Here is a 10,012-nt window from a genome sequence, read left to right on the forward strand (position 1 = left end):
CACACACGATCCGTACACTCACGCACACAAACACAGAAAGTGAAAACATCTAGGAAGGGATGGATTTTCAACATGATTTAGTTGAGTTTCAATGACTCTTAACAATGCACACGTTTAACGGTTTGCACGGGGTCTGAACACGTGGCCATTGCCATGTTACTTGCCACCGCTCCAGGTGTCTTCTCCCTGTGCCTCTGTTACTGCAACGCTGAGCTCTCGACGTGAACACTGGGCCTAAAATGCTAAAGCAGCCTTGTCGCCCCCTTGTCACCTTCCTGCCCACATCTTCCCGCGGCTGTCTCATAGCATCCTTACGCAGCTCCCCTGTCTCCTGTGCTAAGTGAGAGTCGCAAGCATTTTGTAAAAAAACGTCTCCTGGGTCGGAGCCACCTGCCCTAGGCAAAGGATTCTTGTTGGGGAAGTCTTATGTCAATAAAGCACTGTTGAGCCAATAGGGAACCAAGATAGGAGGGACTAGGAGTCCAGGAGGACTCTGGGAAGGAGAAACACAAGAGAGTCGAGATGTAACGCCATGGGGTAGGAAGCCCAGAAACTTCTCCGGTAATAGACATACTTAGATGAACAATTATGGGGTAATTACTTAAGTCAGAGCTAGCCAGTAAGAAACAAGCAAGGCCAACAGCTTCATAATTAATATAGCCTCCTGTGTGTTTATTTGGGACTGATGCGGCTCTGGAACCAGGCGGGCGGGAAAGCTTCTCTCAAGGGAAAAGCCTCCCTTTACAGATTCTCTTCTTCTGCGCCCAACCCATGTCTCACGTCGTAGTCTTCTCTTCCTGGCTCTCCCACCTCACTGCGCACCGAGTGGGACTCCAACTGGCCAACCAGCTGGGGTGTGCCAGCCCCTCTCCCGCGTTCGGCCGCGGGGTGGGCCCGGCACCCAGACAGCCATTCTCTCCCTGGGTGCCCGGAGCAACCCTGATAGATGACTCTTGGTGTTTCAGCATGACGGAGGAGGCGGCTGTGGCCTCGAGAGAAGGTGCTTGCCCGCTGTGTCAACTGCCTGTCTTTAGTCTGTGGTAGCTTCCATGCAGGCTTGGCACGAGCTTCCATGCAGGCTCGGCACGTGGTAGCGCCCGGGGGCTGCTGTAGCTTGTAGACTGCATCTTCTCATCTCAGAGACCTGTTTGGGAGAAAACTCCATCACAGAACCTCAGCACTGCGACATTCGGCTGTAAAGACCGGGTCGGGGCCAGTTGAGTCCAGGCAGCTGAGCCCACGCATCATCACCCTTGAAGAAGGCACGACCGGACATGGGGTTCAGTTTGCCCCCGGGTGTGGATTCTCCCACTTCCTTCCCTTGCGCCCGTCTCTACCTACAAGAGTTTCCTTTCTGGAACCTGAAGGGAAAAGGCTGTTAGAAGGCAAGCTCAATCCTTCACAGCACAGACCGAAAACAACTGCAGGCAGATGACCCCAGGGATATTGCAACTGAGCAGCAGATGTGTCCCTGGAAAATTCCTTGAAGGGAAGCCAGTTGGCTGTGGAGCAGATGTCCAGGGTCAGGGGGAGGGGGAGGAAGAGTGCGGGAGAGGATGCAAGGCTGCAGGATCAGGGAGATCTGTAGGTCAGAACACAAGGATCTGAGTTTAAGCTCTCATTCCTTTGTGGGCCTTGAGCAAGCCACCGAGACTCTGAGGTGCTTCCTCCTCTGTAGAAGGGGAAGAGGAAGAAAGACCCAGAGTGGCTATCTATGTGCTAGACAGGCAGTTACATGTACTTAACGTTATCCGTGAGGTACTTCCTGTGAACAGCTGAGCCCAGTGTGAGGACACCGTGGTCAATATTCGATAAATGGCAGCTGTTATCCTATTAGCCCTCTTAATAATTGTGCGATTAATAAAAACAACAGAAACGGTAATCGTTTCTGGCACCTTCTAAAAGCCAGACATTGTCCTAAGTGCTTCTGGGTGAGTTAACTCACTTGAGTTTTCTACCTGCCCCATGAGGTTTGGTCTACTTTTTAACATCACTTGATGAGTGAAAAAAAAAAAATGAAGGCAACTACATACACTCTCCAAAGGCACACAGCCAGAAAGCAACGCTGGTCTCCTAGTTTTGTCCACTTTAGGAGGAGACAGCAAAGACAGAAGAGCTGAGCGGTGTGCCCAGGCTGGGAGCAGGCGGAACCCTCCCCTGAGTGGCAGATGGAATGACACCACGCCTGGGAAACAGTCTTCCGAGCTATCGTTCGGAGGCGGCGAGTAGGCCTTGTGTGTTTCCTACAGTTTTGATGCACCAGCTGGCTTAAGGCTTTTAGGAAGTCTCGTCTGGACTTCGCTTGTCATCTGGGGGGCATTAGAGACCAGCTTCGTGTGAGACCCTGGACTTGCCACTGGGCCGGGACAGTGCAGGAGCCGTGCTTCCTGGGGGCTGGGGAGGCCGCCAGCTGGCGGCTGGCCACCATCATGTGCAGCTGGGTTACTAGCGGTCACCCTTCAGCCTTCCAGACACACTTTCGTCTCCAGCGGCTGAGTCTTGACTGGAATCCGGAGCAGCGGGCAGCCAGAAAGCGGGAAGAGGCAGCCTAAGGCATCTGACGGAGGGGGAGGACCTGAACACCAGGGAGCTGCTTTTTCTCCCATTGCCTACAACATGTTCCCTCTTCCCCGGGGCTTCTCAAGAACTGCATCCCAGGAATTCCTGGGAATGGGCCTCTGTCTAGGTGTGAGTGGTCTTTGTGGAGGTCACACAGAGCCCTGGAGCCTAGACGTCTTAGAAGGCAAGTCAGTGGCATACGCCCTTAGAACTGCCTCTATCATTTTGGGAGCTGTTCTAGTAGGGGTAGCTCACAGAGCCCCCTTTCCTGTGCCAGCACACGCAGGGTCAGGGAAGGTGTTGGTGTTAGCCTGTTTCCTGAGGGAAGACCGTCTTCAGGTATTGGTTCGGAAGTTGAGTGTTTATGCAAGGTGGTGATAGCAGCAGCTCTCTCTCTCTCTCTCTCTCTCTCTCTCTCTCTCTCTCTGTGTGTGTGTGTGTGTGTGTGTCTCTGTGTGTGTGTGTCTGTGTGTGTGTGTGTGTGTGTGTGTGTCTGTGTGTATGTATGTGCATAGGTGCGCATGTCAATGTCTGGGGCCTACATGGAAGGAATTTCAGAGACAGGGACCAGAGGCAATCTGGTTTGAGAAGGCACCTGGCCCAGGCTGTGCCTCCTGCTGGCTGGTCCGGCAGGAAGGAGTTACATGACCCTGCCTGCTTTGCTCTCTCACATTCTGACTCCACAGATGGTGCTCACATCTCACTGGACTCTTCCTGCGCGGCCCGCATCCCTACGGGGAGAGCATCACTTCCCACATGTGAAACGGCGAAGATGGACACTAACCTTTAGTCAGCTTTCTGTCTGTGGGACTAACTGACCCCTTCCGTCTAAAGGCAGGTGTCGGGACTAGAACTGTTTCCTTAGGAAGACCACACAAGCCCAGGAGAACGTAGCCTTCATCCATCTCAGATGCCTTTGGCCTTACTTGTGAAACGCTAACCTTGGCATTACTGTATCACAGTGCACTCTCCTCTGAAGAGCAGCTTTCGCCACAAAGGCAGTCTGAGTCAATCCGAACAGAATGAAGCTCCCCTCCTCCGACCATGTTTGTGACCTCCACATCTTCCTAGAAAGGAGTCAGGGGCAGATGAAGAATTCAGTTCCCTGAACCGTAAACATTCATCGTCTTCCCCCCCTCGCAAGGTTCTATGACTAGAGAGCTATTTCTACAGGCAGAGCGTGAGCTCCTTAGGCCACATTACTGAAGTTCAGTTTCCCCCACATCCCTCTTTAATACCCAAGGCGTAGGTTCTTAACCTAGAGCCAGAGAGGGACGAGAATTGCCTGGAGTCCCACAGCCATTTTGGCAGCTCTACATTCTCACTCTGTAGACCAGACTGGCCTCGAACTCACAGAGATCCGCCCGCCTCTGCCTCTCCAGTGCTGGGATTAAAGGCAGGTGCCACCACCGCCCGGCTGGCTCTGTGTTCTCTCAGTGCCTCTGAATCCCCTCTTAACATTTTCTCTCATCCGTGTCCCGTCTGGCTGCAGCACCAGTTGCTGCAGCCTTTCCTCTCTGGGGGAGGTCATGAGCCACCAGCCGTCAGTCAAGTGCGGAGGTGTGCCCGGCTGCAGCTGGCCTGGAGCTCGGAGGTGTGCGGTAGATGCCCGGCTGCAGCTGGCCTGGAGCTCAGGTGGTTCTCCCTCCTGAAGCTGGCAGGGAGAGGCTGGAGAGGAGCAAGCACCGTGCACTTCTGGGTCCCTTCAAGTCCCTGACATCTCAGAAGGGCTAGAGGGACCTGTGCTGCCCCAACCCCTGCCCGTGTCTCTTCCTGTTCACTGTCTTCTAGCTGACGGCCACGTCGTAGCTAAGAACCCGCTGCGAGCCCTGTCCTGGATCCACCTGTGATCCTCAGGGCCGACCTGTTTGCCCTCACCTCAGCTCCCACACCTGCCTGCGCCTTCTGCAGCCTGCATAGCTCCCTAATCAGTGAGGTGCTCTCCAAGGCTAGGACCCTGGCCTTGTGGCTCCCGCCCTGGGTGTGATGGACGTTCTACCCTGCCCTCCAACCTATCTGGCCTCAAAGGAATCCCTGCAGCATTATTAGAAAAGGAGAAAAATATCTGCTTGTTCTATTTTTAAATAACGAGCATATTGTTAAATTTTACTAAATTCTACAAAGCAAACAATGTATATTTTACGAACAAATGTTTGATTCGTGTGTTTAAAAATGCATACAACATGGGACTGGAGAAATGGTTCAGTTGTTAAGAGCACTGACTGCTCTTCCTAGAGGAACTAGGTTCAAGTCCCAGCACTCACATGACCGCTCACAACCGCCTGTAACTTCAAGATCTGACACCCTCACACAGACACACATGCAGGCAAAATGCCAGTGCAAATAAAATAAAAATAAATGAGTTATGAAATATATATAACAGATTTGTCTGTCTTAATACCTATATTCTATTTTAAAAGTAGTTATACTGTTTTGCAATTTAAACTCACAAAAATACCTCCCTGTTCAAATCCTCAAGCATGAGCTTCCACTTTTATCAACAAAATGTACCATCTTTATTTTTTAATACCAAAAGCAAAATGGTGTGGATTAAAATAAACAGATCCATTCTGACCCGACCTTGTACTTAATTCTTGGCTACCAGATAATGAATCCCCAAATTCACTCAAATAATTACTTTTCCTCCAGGCTGACAAAACCTATGGTTGACTGTGAAGAGAGTTCCATTTTGGTGAGAGCAGATAAAATTTATGAAGTTCCTAAAGGTCTAGTTTCAGGCTTTAAAAGACAAAATTGAGGGCTAAAGGCCCAGCTTAGTGTATAGAAGTGTTTGCTTGGCAAGTATGAGGACCCAAGTTCAAATCTCGTGAACCCATGTAAAAGATGGGTGTGTGCTGTAAGTGCCTATAATCCCAGCACTTCCACAGAGAGACGGGAGGCTGAGACAGGAGGATCCCTGGGACTTCACTGGCCAGCTGTACCAGCCCTTGGGGCAGAAAATAAAAAATTTAAAAAAGAGACCCTGCCTCAAAGAAAATAAAAGGTTAGGATGGCTGTCCTCTGACCTCTACAAGGGGAGGGGAGAGGAAATCAAGGGGAGTGCAAGGGGTCAGAGCACGGGGAGGCCAGAGCAAATCTAGCTGCTACCTGTCCCGCTGTTACTCTAGCCCAAAGTCAACAGCCAGTCATTAATAACTCAGTGAGCCCTGAAATCAGATGCACACCCCCTAAACGCTCATGGTCTAGAGAAGGAAGAGCCAAGGAATGCCAGGAGCTAAGACCGGTAGGTGACCACAACAGCAGCTGGAGGGAGAAAGGAGAAAGGCTTAACCTGGGAAGGAGGGAGCAGTAACGCGTCAGATGCCGGAGAAGGTTGACACTGGAGGTGAGTAAGAACCAGGTGGCAGAGGGGTTTCTTGCTGGGAAAACTAGGTAAGCCACAGTGCTCCTGTTGCACTTCATTCTCCTTACTTCTCCCTGGAAACATCGGGGTGATGGTTAACTTTGTTCTTTAAAAGCCTAGACATCCAAGACTAGACGTGGCGGTGCACACCTATGATGTTGGCACTTGAGATGCTGAGGCAAGAGCAAGCTGGGTTTAAGGACAGCTCGGGCTACACAGCGGGAACCTGTGCCAGAACAAAACAAAACCCAGAACTGCGTAAGGTCTCGCCTGTAATGCCAGCACTCCTGGCCAAGGCAGGAGTGTGGCTCCGAGTTTCACGACAGTCTAGGCAACAGAGTGAGTTCCAAGCCAGCCTGGACTACAGAGTGAGACCCTGTACCCAAACCAAAATGAACAAATAAATAAAAATCAACCTCCCCCAAACAAAAACACAGACATTAACTTAATTTACACACTTAACCCAGCTCAGAGATTTCTGTGTCTCCTGGGCTCATCTAACCCAGGAGAAAGGCTGTTCCAGCTTCCCTTGCAGCTAAGACCCAGACACAGGACTCCCCATTTAGTAGATACTAGGACATCAAGAAGGGGTTCCACAAAACCCACTCTGGCAATGGTGGCCATGGGTTACCCATTCCTAGAGGTACCAGAGATAGAGCTATTAACGATGACCACCAAACCCTACGTCCATTCACGGAGCTGGTGACCTGTCCTGTCTGTGTAGACACCATATCTCCACCAGGTATTTCTGCACTGTGATTAAGTCTTATTCCTGGAGGCACAGCCTTTCACCCTCTCAGTCATTTCATAACTTTCCGACTGGCCTTCAGTAAGTCTCTCTTCTGTGTACGGGGTCAAGTGTTTCTGTTTGTCACTAAATCTGTGATTGATGGATCACATCTCTTCGATAATTTCCATTTTAAATAGGCAACGGTCACCTGAGAGCAAAGGAAAGCCAGCGGTTACATGGAATCATTACAAATGTATAACAAGCAAGGCTTTAGTTTGCATAGGATGCTTTACACCCATTCACTCCTTATTCAGATAACCTCAGTATTACCAACGAGGAAACAGAAGCTGAAGCCTCATTTCAAGGTCACACAGCTAGTAACGGTGGCGTGGCTTCCTCAGTCCCTGCAAACATGAGGCTCATAAAGACAACACCTGCTGTGGCGTTACAGAAGCTCGCTGTTTGCACAGCCTTGTAGTTTATCCAGTCCAACTCACACCCCACGCCTTGTTTCCTCTGCATCACCCTCAACACAGAGAGGATGATTAGTTCTCCAGGGAGAACGTAGAGAAACTTCTGGGACAGGCTGTGTCGCTGTTGCTGTTGTTGTTTTGAGACAGGGTATCCACCCCGCCCTCAAACTTCAGGTCCTCCTGCTTCAGCCTCCTGGTAGCCGGATTACAGGTGTGCAGCACCACACCTGTCGCCGACCTGATCTTCAAAAACAAAATGGAACAAGAAGCTACCCTTGACGTCATTCCATTACCAGGCGGCGGCAGCCAGTAATACTGGTTGGGATGAGTCCTGGCGCAAACGATAAAAACAATGATCAGCAATACTCTCGTAGAAGTTTGCTTCGCCAGGAAAACAGGAAGCAGGGACGGGCGGCTCAAGTCTGGTTAAATGGATCCGTGCCTCTGCAGACTCAGCACTTCTGTCTCTATTCTGCAGCCACAGTGTGGCCCCTGACAGCTTCAGGGCTGAAGCTAGTCTCCTAGGTGTGGAGAGGTCGATGGCTAACCTTCTCCCGAAGCCTCTTGCTCTTGCAGGTCTCGCTGGATGCTGCCGGGTCATGGATCCTTTCCATGTCAGTCATGGCATACGGGGTGAGGTCCACGAACCCAGTTTAGGCGATCCATCCGCTCAGGAAGGATGGGGCCTGCCACCATGTCACCGCCGTGCTGCCTGTCTCCAAACCGCGCACTGCCAGGGCCCTGTGTCAAGAAGGCGGGCAGGAGAGAGGGTGGCTGCCGAATAAGTAACAGAGGAAGGTCTGTCAGCCACCGAGAGGTGTCTGGGAAGAACACCATGTGCACAGTGGGAAACTGGGCCTCTGCTCCAGGATGATGTATTTCCTCAATAAATCATTTTCTTAGGTGGCGTTGAGTGCCCGGCACTCATTTCCGGCAAGTCACTGAACCTCTCTGGACTCTGACTTCTATATCTCTGAGGTGAAATGACCATAATAGATCATTTTGAGGCCTGCATTAGTTACTTTTTCTGACTCCTGTGACCAAATACCTCACCAGAAGCAGCTTAAGGACCGGAAACATAGTTCAGTAGTTATGGACATTTGCTGCTCTTCCAGCAAGCCTGAATTTGATTCCCATGTCTGGTGGCTTGCAGCTACCTGTAACTCAAGATCCAAAGGATCCAAAACCCCCTTCTGGCCTCCATGGGTAACCAGATATGGGGCATGCAGACATACACACACACACACACACACACACACACACACACACACACACACATTTTTAAAGTGACCAGGCTGAAGAAACCCACAGAAACAGCTGACCTGAGCAAGTGGGAGCTCATGGACCCCAGTATGACAGCTGGGGAACCAGCATAGGACCAAACCAGGCCCATTGAACGTGCATGTCAGTTAGAAGGCCTGGCCAGTCTATGGGGCCTCTGGCAGTGGAGCCAGTGTTTATCCCTAGTGCACAAATGGACTTTGGGAGCCCAGATACATGGAGAGATTCTCTCTCAGCCTAGATACACGGGGGTGGGGGGATGGGGAGGTAGGGGATAGGGGGTGGACTAGGCCCTGCCCCAAATGATGTGACAGACTTTGATGATTCCCCATGGAAGGCCTCATCTTCCCTGGGGAGTGGATGGGGGTTGGAATTGGGGTGATCAGTGAAGGGCATGAGAGGATGGGATGGAGAGGGAACTGGGATTGATATATAAAATAAGATTATTTCCAATTTAAATAAAAATTTATTTTATGCTGGGCATTGGTGGCGCACACCTTTAATCCCAGCACTCGGGAGACAGAGGCAGGCTGATCTCTGTGAGTTCTACAGCAGCCTGGTTTATAAGAGCTAGTTCCAGGACGGCCTCCACAGAGAAACCCTGTCTCTAAAAACCAAAATAATAATAATAATAATAATAATAATAATAAATTAGAAATTTATTTTTTAAAAAGTGACTTAACCCGGGAAGGATTTATTTTTCCTCATGGTTTGCAGGATTACAGTCCACCATGTCTGGGAAGACATGGTGGTGTTGGGCTGCCTGCTTCATCAACAGTGAGAAACATAGGGAACGGAGACATGTTCTGTTTTTATTTTTTGAGACAAGGTCTCTCTATGTAACCTGGGATATCCCACAACTCTGGAACTCACTGTGTAGTTCAGGCTGGCATTGAACTCATGGAGAAGCACCTACCTCTGCCTCCCAAGTGCTGGGACTAAAAGTGCGCCCAGCACCGTGCCTGGCCGCAGGAGTTTTGATACTCACTGTTCCTTCAGCTGCTGCTGCTGTGCAGATCTCCAAGTGGGCGGAACTGTAGAAGTCACCTCAGCGGAACTCTCCGTCTACAAATTAAGAGGTGAGGTCCATGAGATCATCTGTCTTCTTCACCCAGAGCCTGTTCTACCCCACTAAAGCAAAAGAGGCATGCTGCAGTGGAACCTCACGGAAGTGAGGAGTTCAAGGGCCCTTTCTCCTGTCAGGGTTGACTTGCAAGGCGCCTGCCCCTTGAAGATTTCCTCATGATCTATTATCGCTGATAAGATTCCTGAAACACTAAATTCCCCCTGTGACTCAGATTGAGTTCAGACATGTGCCCTCAGGGACCATCAATTGTCCTGTGCACTTTAGACTTTGGGAAATGATAAACATTGAAAGAAAATGTGTGAAATAGGAGAGTGAATGGTTTTAGGAAATTGAAGTTTGGGAGAAAATTTACAATCACCAACAACACATAAAAGCTGCTCAAGAAATAAGAGCAAAGAGAATCAGAGAGATAGTTGAATGGGCATGGCGATGGATGTCCATAATCCCAGTACTTGAGAGGCTGAAGCAGGAGGATTGCTGGGAGTTTAAGGACGGCCTGGGCTACATAATGAGCACTA

At 50.3% G+C, this 10,012-nt stretch overlaps 1 long non-coding RNA gene across 2 annotated transcripts; it reads right to left on the reverse strand.

The window, feature by feature from the left end:
* Positions 1–655: 655 nt before the first annotated feature.
* LOC110342092 lies at positions 656–9,472 on the reverse strand. Of its 2 annotated transcripts, none has more exons than XR_005874040.1 (3): positions 5,852–7,286; positions 3,501–3,626; positions 656–1,144 (listed from the first exon to the last, which is right to left on the reverse strand). It is a non-coding gene; the product is annotated as an uncharacterized LOC110342092 (long non-coding RNA). The 2 variants fall into 2 exon arrangements; XR_005874038.1 differs by lacking the exon at positions 656–1,144 and adding an exon at positions 9,396–9,472 and having other exon boundaries at positions 3,015–3,626; positions 5,852–6,861.
* Between the last annotated feature and the right edge of the window lie 540 nt (positions 9,473–10,012).

This window comes from Mesocricetus auratus, unplaced genomic scaffold (genome assembly GCF_017639785.1).
Source record: "Mesocricetus auratus isolate SY011 unplaced genomic scaffold, BCM_Maur_2.0 Super-Scaffold_6730, whole genome shotgun sequence".
NCBI classification, from domain to species: Eukaryota; Metazoa; Chordata; class Mammalia; order Rodentia; family Cricetidae; genus Mesocricetus; species Mesocricetus auratus.